At 42.5% G+C, this 11692-nt stretch overlaps 1 long non-coding RNA gene across 2 annotated transcripts in view; it reads left to right on the plus strand.

The window, feature by feature from the left end:
- LOC131382031 (uncharacterized) overlaps positions 1 to 7114 on the plus strand; it is a 28992-nt gene extending 21878 nt beyond the window's left edge. For both annotated transcript variants that reach the window (XR_009211184.1, XR_009211181.1), the window contains exon 4: positions 7048 to 7114. This is a non-coding gene — a long non-coding RNA (uncharacterized LOC131382031). The remainder of the gene's footprint in view (positions 1 to 7047) is intronic.
- Positions 7115 to 11692: the final 4578 nt, after the last annotated feature.

Below are 11692 nucleotides of genomic sequence, written 5' to 3' on the forward strand. Positions count from 1 at the left end.
TCTCCAAACTTAGAACAAATTATGGATTCACTCTAGTTTTCAACATCATAAATATCTGTCCTCTTCCTTTTATGGTCACTAAAAGAATTTCTGTGGCCCATATATGTTTAGATTTGAAGACCCTAGTAGATGGCATTAATTAATATATGAGGAACTGAAACAGAGGCAGGCACCCAGGGCACATCCATCCCAAAAGATTATGCCATTTTACCACACCAAGACCTGTTTTATTTTACTGAAGAGTATAACAAATCATGGAAAGTGTGAAATCTTATAGATGTTCAGGCTATGACATCTTTTGGGGCTAATCAATTTCCAATACCTCATATCCACCATGATAAAGGCTCCTTTCCTGCTTTTCTATCTATATCCTTTGGTGGCTGAACCTAGTTCGAGAATGATAGAGAAGGAGAGGATTGTGCAGTTTCCAAATAGAAACAGTTCTACACAGGGCAACTGCTAGGTGATGATGGTGCCCCAGGAGGCTTCACAGGATGCTGCAGCCTTTAAAAGAAATGACAAACCTTGGTGAGGCCAGGGGAGTTTTGGGAGAGGTGGTGGAGTCAGGCTGAGGACCTGGTATTTATATACCATTTCCTCTAGTAAAGGGGCTGGTGATAGAACTGGAAATGGTGAAACAAGCATTCAAGTGGGCAGTTGGATCCTGAGTTAGGTGATGATAGAGAGGGAACAACAGCTGAATATTCAATTCAGATGTGCAGGTCTGGTTGGCTTTTGCTAACAAAAAGTAAGGACAGCTAGGTGGATAGTTAGAGCAAGGTCCCCAGTAGAAGTCTTTCCAACGAAAGAGCAGCCTGAAAACTCAAGCTGCTAGCACAGATAAGGAAGCAAGATCCAACACAAAACATCTTTGTCTTTTGCAACTGGCAAGTCTCATATACATTCAGTGGGCTTCAGTGAGTACATTCTTTTTCTGTTTCGGATGTACTGAGATAAAATAACTTACACAGGGTGCTTGCATAAGACATGTTTGCAGCTGCACAGTTAAGAAGCATTACACAGAATCAGACATGTCCTCGAGGGAAAATTCCATCTCCCAAAACATGCTCAGTAAGGGAAATAAAACAATATGGAGTGACTCAGGCTAAGGGCCTGTATGCATGCTAGAGGAACAAAGTGGAGCTGCCAAAAATGTATGTCTTATGCAAATAAGACACCCAGCCTTAACTATTTTTTTTTGGGTTTGTGCCTTATGCCAATGAAACACCCTGTCCCACTAGCTTGTTCATAAAAGCCTTTGTATTCAACTGTAAAATGGCAATCCTCTTTCAGGCCATCTCTCCACAGTGAAGAGCTTTCTTCTTTCACTCATTAAACTTTTGCTCCACTCTCACCCTTGCTGTCTGCACTCCTTAATTTTCTTGGTCATGAGACAAAGAACTCTGGGTAATACCTCAGACAATGAGACTGCCACATCTGGGACCATTGGAGAGGTGAGTAAGAGCAGACCTCCAACACTTTGCTTTAATTTTTGAAGCTTCTTGTCCTCAATTTGCTTTCTCTAGATCAAACAATACACTAGGTCCCTGTCAGTCCAAAAGTGGGAACCACAGCTGCCAGCCTTATGAGAGTCAGGAGACAGGCTTGCTGGAGAGGAGTTTGTCAATCCCCCATTGCCCTCGGGTGTTGGAAATGTTGGCTCTGTTACGATCTAGTTTCGTATCGTGGTGGACCTAGCCATCACATGGGACTGGAAGGAGGTCCTGGGGCAACTGAAGGTTTCTGGCTGAGGCTAGAAACCTTCAGTGTTACCTGAAGTACCCTGGACTAACTTTGGCTATTGACCACCTGTCAAGGGGTCGGCACCAGGACTCCCAGTCTTTCATATTTCCTTCCTTTCTTTCCCCTGTGGCAACCATGTCTCTTATCCCTTTGTTGTATGCCATGTTGTGGGTATTTTCACAACCTGGGCATATAATCTTTTTGGGCAAAGTCAGAAACTGCTTTAGTAATCAGGAATGTAACTCAAAGAATTGCTGTTTTTGTAATTTCCTAGAAACATGAGGACTTCAAGATTTCAGTTTAAATTTTCACCAAGTAAGAGCCTTTTTGTCCCCCCAGTGAGAGACATTCATGGCACTGTATAGGGGGATATTTTACCCCAAGTAGAAGTGAATACTCTTTGCTCCATGTTTTTTTCCATGTAAAAGCTCAGCAATGCTCAATGAATCTGGACAGTTCATCATGAGACAAGTTAATTTTCTTCTGTTGGGTGGCATACTATGAGGATAGCCTATTAAGCCCCAAACCTCCATCCCTTTCTCTTTCTTTCTTTCTTTCTTTCTCTCTTTCTTTCTTTCTCTCTTTCTATCTTTCTTTCTTTCTCTTTTTTTAATGGAGACAGAGTCTCACTCTGTTACCCAGGCTGGAGTGCAGTGGCATGATCTTGGCTTACTGCAACCTCTACCTCCAGGGATCAAGCAGTTCTCGAGCCTCAGCCCCCTGAGTAGCTGGAACTACAGGTTCCCACCAACATGCCCAGCTAATTTTTTGTATTTTAGTAGAGACAGGGTTTCACCATGTGGCTCAGGGTGGTCTTGAACTCCTGAGCTCAGGCAACCTGCCTGCCTTGGCCTCCCAAAGTGTTAGGTATTATCCACTACTCCCAATCCCCAAAACTCTCTTTCTAACCTCTGCCTGGAAAGAATTTGGAGCCATGATTTTTACCTAATGCTTAAAGTCCTACCACTCCACCTAGTGAAATGGGATTTTTCTCTGTGGTGGGCCCTATAAGCCTTTAGCCATAACCTTTAATTCCCCACTTTCTTTCCCTCCTACATCCCTTTATCAGCAATCAGGACCTATTCCCTATTTGTAGACAGAAGAACTCCATTTTCAATAGCCAGAAGAAGCCATCCTGGCAAGACAAATTCTAGTCTCAGTACTGTCCCTGCCAAAGAGAGGAGAGCCATTCGAGCCATATGTTATTTTGAGACATTTGTTCTGCATCCAGCTACATTGGTATTTAAAGAAAAAGGGTTTTACATTTAGAAATCAATCAGTCCCACTATCTGGAAATCCAATGCTTTGCCAGGGCCATAGCTAGAGAAGGCAAGGACAGAATTAATATACCCCCCCATTAAATGGCCTTGCCCAAATCCAAGTACTGTACAATCTCTCCTGGGCCCCTGTGGTACCTTGAGAGCCTTTTGGATCAATTGGTCTAGGAGACCAATAGGGAATCCCCAATTGAGAACAAGAGCATCGCACAGGTAAGTATGACTAGGTAAGCTTGAATACTGCCAACTAGCTCCTCTGGATCCGTGGGTGAAGGTCATGCTTGCATCCATGGACAGCACCTATGGCAGTTGCTGGGACCCAGAGAATACAGAGAGGGAAGGAGGAAAAGGGGGATGCCCTTTCTATTTTCTCTCCACCCTGGGTCGCTCCAAGAGGAGGAAGGAGACAAAGGGATGCCTTTTCTCCATTCTCTTTCTAGATGGGTAACAAATCATTTTCAGTCTGCACTCCTCTCAAGTGCATTCTGAAAAACTGGAACTCCTTTGACCCTCAGATTCTGAAGAAAAAGTACGTCATATTCTTTTACACTCAGGCATGGCTGACTTACCAACTGCAGGATAGGGAGGCCTGGCATCCTCACAGAAGTGTGAATTTCAATACTCTATGACAACTAGATATTTCCTGCAGACAGGTCAAATGGTCTGAGGTTCCTTATGTGCAAGCCTTCATTGCCCTGGGAGATAATCCAGATATTTGCCAAGGTTGTAAAATTGGTCTGGCCCTCTTAGCTGTTATACAGGGCAAACCCACAGTAGACAATTCCCCCAAATCAGAGAAACAACCCCCTGGGGAAGGCTAATATTAAGCTCTTTGATTCCCCAGCCTTTCCTGTCCTCTCTATCCAGGACTCTCTTTAGCCACATCACCGGTTCTTCCAGTTTTACAACCCCCAAAATCTTTGACTTCACTATTACCCCTAAACGAAATACTGATGGCCTAGTGCCACTGGGGTCCAGGTTACTTTTTCCTTGCAGGACCTTAGACAGATAACGGGGGACCTAGGCAACTTCTCTGATGACCCCAATCAATATATAGAGGCTTTCCAAAAGCTGACCCAAGTGTTTTACCTTACATGGAGAGATGTTATGTTGCTCCTAAAACAGACCCTAACTGCTGCCAAAAATCAAGCAGCTCTGTAGGCAGCAGAAAAATTCGAGGATGATCAACATGTCTCCTATAACCAATCATGAAGAAAATAAAATGAGAATGAACCATAATTCCAATACCCTATAGGAAGAGAGGCAGTGCCCCTTGTAAGCCCTAGTTGGGACCCCAGTGATCCCTTAGATGAATGGAAATGAAAACGTTTTTAAAAGTGCATATTAGAGAGCTTATGGAGGACCACAGTCAGACCATTCAATTACTCTATGCTTTTCATGATAAATCAAAAACTAGATGCAAATTCCTCCACCATTTTGGAAAGGCTAAGAGATTTAGTAAAACATACCTCTCTATCTCCTGACTCAGTTGAGGGACAGCTAATTTTAAAGAACAAGTTTATAATTCTGCAGCCCCTGTTATTATAAGGAAGTTACAGAAAGAGGGCATAGAACCAGATAGCACCTTAGAAAACCTCAGCCTTTTACAATAGGGACCAGAAAAAGAAAAGGAAACACAAGAAAATGGCAGTGGCTCTGGTGGCCACACTGCAGGTCAATAAAATCCGGAATCTTTGAGATGTACCTGCTAACTGCTACCATTGCAGCAAGCCAGGACAATTTAAAAAGGACAGCCAAGGCACCAAAAGAAAGTTACCTCGACCCTGTCCTGCCTGTGGTGGTGACCACTGGATGGCAGAGTGCCCCCAGAGGCATAGGCCCAATGGGTCCAAGACCAGTCTCCCACATGCTCCAGCAGGACTGATGGGGCCCAGGGCTCAATTCCCCGGCTCCAATGGCTCAGACTGCCAGCACTATCCAGGAGCCTGAGTGATTCTGGAGTTTGAAGGGAGGAAAATAGACTTCCTACTGGACACTGGATCTGGTCTCTCTGTACTCTTCTCCAATCTAGGCTTTCTCTCCTTGCATAGTACAACTGTCATGGATGTCTCAGGAAAGACTTTAACCCAATGTTTCCCTCAATCCCTCAGATGTAGCTGTGGAGACCTACTGTTTACTCATCTTTTTAATCATACCTGAAAGTCCTACTCATTTACTAGGTGGAGATATTCTAGCCCATATGGGAGCCATTATCCTTACAGGTACAGAACAAACCCTTTGCCTCCCCCTAGTGGAAACCAACATTAATCCAGAGGTTTGGACAACCCAAGGAAGAATTGGCTGAGCTATAACTGCTGTACCCGTCCAAATCCACATTAAGGATCCTATCTTCTTCCCTAACCAGAAGCAATATCCCCTAAAACCAGAATCTAGAAAAGGGCTAGAAGCTATTATTAATAACTTAAGAACACAAGGCCTCTTTAGACCATGCAACAGCCCCTGTAACACCCTAATATTAGGGGTGCAAGAACCCAATGGGGACTGGAGGTTCAAGACCTCTGCCTCATTAATGAAGCTGTGGTTTCAATTCATCTAATAGTTCCCAATCCCTATACCCTGCTAACTCAAATACCTGAGGGAACCAAATAGTTCACCATGTTGGACATGAAGGATGCCTTTTCCTGGATACCACTGCACCCTGACTCCCAATATTTGTTTGTATTTGAAGATACCTCCAATCAGACCATCCAGTTAACCTGGACAGTACTGCTTCAGGGCTTCTGAGACAGCTACCACCTGTTCACACATGCCCTGTCAAAAAATCGATTTGATGTCTCTCACCCTCAGGCTGAAATTTTACAACATGTAGATGACATCCTTCTCTGTGCCTTAACTGAGAAAGCCTCTTGGGAAGGCACTAAGGCTCTTCTTAATTTCCTACCTAACAGAGGATATAAGATTTCAAAGTCTAAGGCTCGGCTCTGTCAGACTTCATTAAAGTACCTAGGTCTAGTCTTGTCAGTAGGGACCAGAGCATTAGGTGAGGAGAGGATTAAGCCCATTTCCCCCTTCCCCTTCCCAAAATCCTCAAAGAGCTAAGAGGATTATTGGGCATTACAAGTTTCTGCAGGTTATGGATGCCTGGGTATGGTGAGATAGCACTTCCCTTATATCACCTTATAAAAGACACTCGGGCAGCTAAAACTTACTTCTTGATATGGAAATTTGAGGTTCCAAAAGCCTTTAACCAGCTAAAACAAGCCTTACTTAAAGCACCAGCCCTCAGTCTTCCCATAGGGAAGATATTTATTCTTTAAGTCTTGGAAAGGAAAAAAAATAGCCTTGGGAGTTTTAACCCAGGCTCAAGATACAACTCAACAATCAGTTGGTTACATAAGAGAGGAATTCAACTCGGTGGCTAAAGGATGGCCAGCTTTCCTCCAAGCAGTTGCAGCAGTAGACTTGATGCAGCTACAAGCCACTAATTTAACCATGGAGAATGTTTAACTGTATATACACCACATAATGTGGTAGGACTGTTATCCTCTAAGGGAAGTCTCTGGCTAACAGATAATTGCCTCCTCAAATATCAACGTTGGGTGTTAGAAGGATCAGTAGTTCAGTTAAAACCGTGTCCCTGCCTGAACCCAGCCACTTTCTTCCAGGAGAAAGCTGGAGAACCCGAACATAGCTGGGGAACAGATAGTGGCTATGCAGCCAGGAAGGACCCCAAACTCCCCTGGAAATCCCAGACTGGACTTTCTTTACAAATGGGAGCTCTTTTGTAGAACAGGAAATCCATGAAGCAGGATATACAGTAGTCACTGTAAATAACATTATTGAGAGTACGCTTCAGCTCAACTAGCTGAGCTAATCACTTGAGAATCACTTGAATTGAGCAAGAGAAAAAGTACCCAACATTTATATGGATTCCAAGTATGCCTTCCTATTTCTCAATGCCTATGCCTCTATCTGGAAGGAAAGTGACTTCCTAACTGCTGATGGGTCTCCCATCAAATATCATCAGAAAATCAACAGGCTATTATTCTCTGTTTTCCTCCCACAGGAAGTGGCAGCAATACATTGCAGGGGACATCCAAGGGGGATAGAAGCAGACCAGATGGCTAAGTCAGCCACAAGAAGGCCCCAAAGTCCCAACAACATTTTAAGCCCCTCTAATCTGGGAGGGCTCCATAAGAAAAATAAAGCCTTAGCATTCCCCTGCAGAATGGACCACCTCTTGAGGATACATTTTTCAGCCCTTGGGATGGTTACAATCAGAGGACAGCAAACCTCTTTCAAGCCTCCTGTTAATGGAAGATTCTTAAGCTCCTTCACCAAGCCTTTCACCTAGGAAAGGATAAGACATCAATGCACCAAGAAATTGTTCTCAAAGGAAAATATGCTAAAAAATGTCAAACAGGTTGTCAATGAGTATGAAATCTGTCTTAAGAATAATCCCTTCAACAGGCAGCTCCTCCCCCCATGAGCTCAAAGATAGGAAGTTATACAATGAGAGACTGGCAAATGGACTTCACTAATATGCCAAAAGTAAAGGGCATCCGATATCTTTTAGTATGGGTAGATACCTTCACTAACTGGTTAGAGGCATTTCCATGCCAGACAGAAAAGATCTCTGGGGTAATAAAAGTAATAATTAATGAAATAATTCCTTGTTTTGGACTCCCCAATTATCTACAATGTGACAATGGCCTCTCATTTAAAGTGGCTATTACACAGGGAGTCTCAAAAGTGCTAGGCGTACAGTACCATCTTCATTGTGCCTGGAAACCACAATCCTCAGGAAAGGCAGAGAAAACAAATGATATTATCAAAAGACACCTCAGAAAATGTTCTAAAGTACCTCACCTACCTTGGGTTACCCTTCTTCCTATGGCTACACTAAGGATAAGGAACACCTGTTCAAAGTTAGTTTTAAGCCCATTAGAAATTATGTATGGGTGGCCTTTCCTCACCAATAACCTTTTACTAAACCAAGAAACTTCTGAATTAGTTAAACATATAACTTGCTGGCTCACTTTCAACAAGAATTAACACAGCCAAAAAACATCAACCCCAGAAAATAGGACCACCTTTATTTAACCCAGAAAACTTAGTACTGGTGAATGCTCTTCCCTCACTTTCCCCATCTCTAGGCCCCAGTTGGGAGGGACTTTACACTGTTCTCCTCTCCACCCCCTCAGTGGTAAAATTGCAGGAATCAACTCCTGGATTAATCACACTCAAGTCAAAGCTTAGAAAGCAGAGGAAGCAACCCCTAACAGCCCAGAAAAGCAATCCAGATATCAATGTGGAAAAAGTCAGGGGCCTTAAACTGAAAATTACAAAAGATAAGTAGATGAGTAAGGACAACTTGTCCAGCTCAATCCCACATTTACCCAACCAAACTCTTTCATCTATTTCCATGTTTCCTATCAAAATCTGCCATCAAGTATTACAATTTCTTTTTGATGCATATTTACAGAGAGACTGATTTATCCATGGGACCAAGTTTGTAACTTCGTAGACCCACAGAGGGAAATCTAAAACTTTAACGGATAAAACCTCAGATAGAAGTCATTCACTGTACCATACTTACAGGTATTATTTTGTTCATTCTACTTATTGCAGTAGAGTTATCCACTATGTAGCACCTTCTGAGTGGAGTACCGGACAAAGAACCTTAATTGCTCTAATATTTTGCTTAGGTATTATCCTCATAGCAGGGATAGTAGTTGCCAATAAAAGACAAACATGAAGATTTTGTTACTGAAGTACTTTTTCCCCTTCCTAATAAGATGGTTTGATCCCCTATGCACCATTATACAACAACTACAACACTTGGCCTCAGTAACCAACTTAACCTATTGCTACATTTGGATTTGGAATCACTATTGGCTGAAGTACTACCATCATCATTAGATAATTTAGCAGAAGTTCATACCAGGGTCACCATAACCATCCAGTTAGAAGTAACATATTCCAATCCAACTACAGAAAAGCTACTTCTTACAGTACTATCACAAGTCATAAGGGATGTCCCAATCTAAATTTTATATGAACCCCAAATCCTGTGAGGGTTTTTCACAATGTAACTTCAAGAAGCCAGTTCCCCCTCTGCTTCACATATCAGTGAAAAAAAGGAATTTTCCTGGAAACTTTATCCAACTTTTCATATGAAGTTTTTCTTAGATACCCCAAGAAATATCTTGTAATTCCTCAGAAAAAAAATCAATTTATACCTCAAACAAGAAAAACAACACCAATTCCTTCTCATTAAATATCCAAACCCAAGAAGCCCTCAATATGCCAGCAATGAGACCACTTTAAATATTTCCACGGGTTGATCCACAATATTAATAAATAATTCATCTTTGCCCTTAGCTCAAATGTTGGCCAGGGGTTACAAAAGACGATTTTAAAATTTTACCCTGACTCAGCTTTTCATTCCAACCTCCAGGCACAACTGGCTGCAGATGGGTCTCTTATGTGGGAAAGACTCACTGGAACCTCTGGGAGCTCACAAAATCCCCCTTTGGAACTAGCCTCCTCAGGGTATGAGGTATCTTTAGACCCCAAACAAGGGCTATACTTCATATGTGGAGACTCAAGATATATGAGTCTTTGAAGCCAGTGGAAGGGAACTTGTGGCATTGTTGCAATATTTCCAGAATTGTCTTATGTCAATGCCATTGCAGCATTCCTCTTTCTTATAAAACATATCTATGCCATGGTAAAGACAGCAAGCCCCACAGTATTTCTTCCTTTAGCTGCTGTTGTGTCTGAACTTCTGGGGACCACTCTTGGGTCCATCTGTCTTCATCTATCCTCCCAACAAACTCAGGTCCTAGCTGAAATAATGGCTGCCATTCACAAACTACAACAGCAATTAGATTCACTTGCAGGTGTTACCTTACAAAATTGTAGAGGATTAGATCTCCTTACAGCAAATCAAGGAGGAATATGTGTTTTTCTCAAAGAAGAATGTTGTTTTTACATTAACTCCTCTGGCAGGGTACAACAACATCTAGTAGAAGCAACCAATATTATAACTCATCTACAGAAATCCAACCCATCAGAATGGCTGGAAGCTATCAAGCAAACCTTACCATCATGGCTATGGCCAACAATACCTCCATTAATAGCAATGATCTTAATACTCATATTCAGGCCCTATGCTCTAAATCTTCTTACAAAACTTACCTCTTCCTGCCTAGAGACTATCAAACTCCAGATGCTACTACAAATGAAGCCAAAGATGGAGACACCTTTCATCCAAAGACTCTTCAATCGATCCCAGGAGGAACCCTGGCTACTTTCCCCACACAACATCCCTCTCCAACAGGAAGTAGCCAGAAAGATTGTCACCCAACCTCCCTAACAGCAGTCTAGGTCTCCACTCATGAAGGGGAAAATAAGAGGGGAGAAAGTAAGAAAACAGTTAAGCAGATATTTAGAGCAAAGTGCTTGACATAATTCTTTCTAACAAAAAAGCAGCCTGAAAACTCAAGCTGCAAGCATAGATAGGGAAGCAAGGTCCAATATAAAGCATTTTTGTCTATTGTAATCAGCACATCTCACATACACACAGTGGGCTTCAGTGAGTACATTTCTTTCCTTTTTTGGACATGCTCAGGTAAAAGAACTTACACATGGGGCTTGCTTAAGACATGCCTGCAGCTGCACAGATAAGAAGAGTTACACAGAACCAGACACGTGCACAGTGAAAATTTTCCTCTTCCAACACATGTGCGGTAAGGGAAAGAAAACAATATGGAGTGGTCAGGCCAAGGGCCCACATGTGCACTAGAGGGATGGGGTGGAGCTGCCAAAAATGTATGCCTTCTCCAAATAAGAAACCCAGCCCTAACTGGTATTTTGTGCCTTATGCTAATAAAACACCCCACCTGACTAGCCTGTTCATAAAAAGCCTCTGTATTCAACTGTGAAACAGCAACTCTCTTTCAGGCCTCCTCTCCTCAGTAGAGAGCTTTCTTCTTTCACTCATTAAACTTTTGTTCCAACCTCACCCTTGATGTCCATGCTCCTTAATTTTCTTGGTCGTGAGACAAAGAGCTGCAGGTAATACCTCAGACAATGAGACTGCTACATTGCCATGGCATTCCAGAAAGTTCTGTGAAATGACAAGCCAGGCACAGTGGCTCATGCCTGTAATCCCAGCACTTTGGGAGGCCGAGGCAGGCAGATGATGAGGTCAGGAGATCGAGACCATCCTGGCTAAGGTGGGGTGAAACCCCATCTCTACTAAAAATACAAAAAATTAACTGGGTGTGATGGCAGGCACCTGTAGTTCCAGCTATTCAGGAGGCTGAGGCAGGAGAACGGCATGAACCCGGGAAGCAGAGCTTGCAATGAGCTGAGATGGTGCCACTGCACTCCAGCCTGGGTGACAGAATGAGACTCTATCTCGGAAAGAAAGTTCTGTGAAATGACAGTCAATAGGGGGTGAAAAATCTGGAAAATGAAAACATCTCAAAATGGGAAACTGAGTTTTCAAGACAGATGACTATAAATTTCTGAAATTATAAAAAGAATGAATGAATATCAAGAATACTACACCAATATGTGGTTACTACTGAGAAAAAAATATAGTTATCTTCAATCCTGGGCCTTACTAAGATAAACACATTAACTTTTAAACATTATCTTATGGTGCATGTGTATTTGAGGGTTTCTTTTCTTTGTGGGTG

This window comes from Hylobates moloch, unplaced genomic scaffold (assembly GCF_009828535.3).
Source record: "Hylobates moloch isolate HMO894 unplaced genomic scaffold, HMol_V3 SCAFFOLD_1, whole genome shotgun sequence".
Lineage (NCBI taxonomy): Eukaryota > Metazoa > Chordata > Mammalia > Primates > Hylobatidae > Hylobates > Hylobates moloch.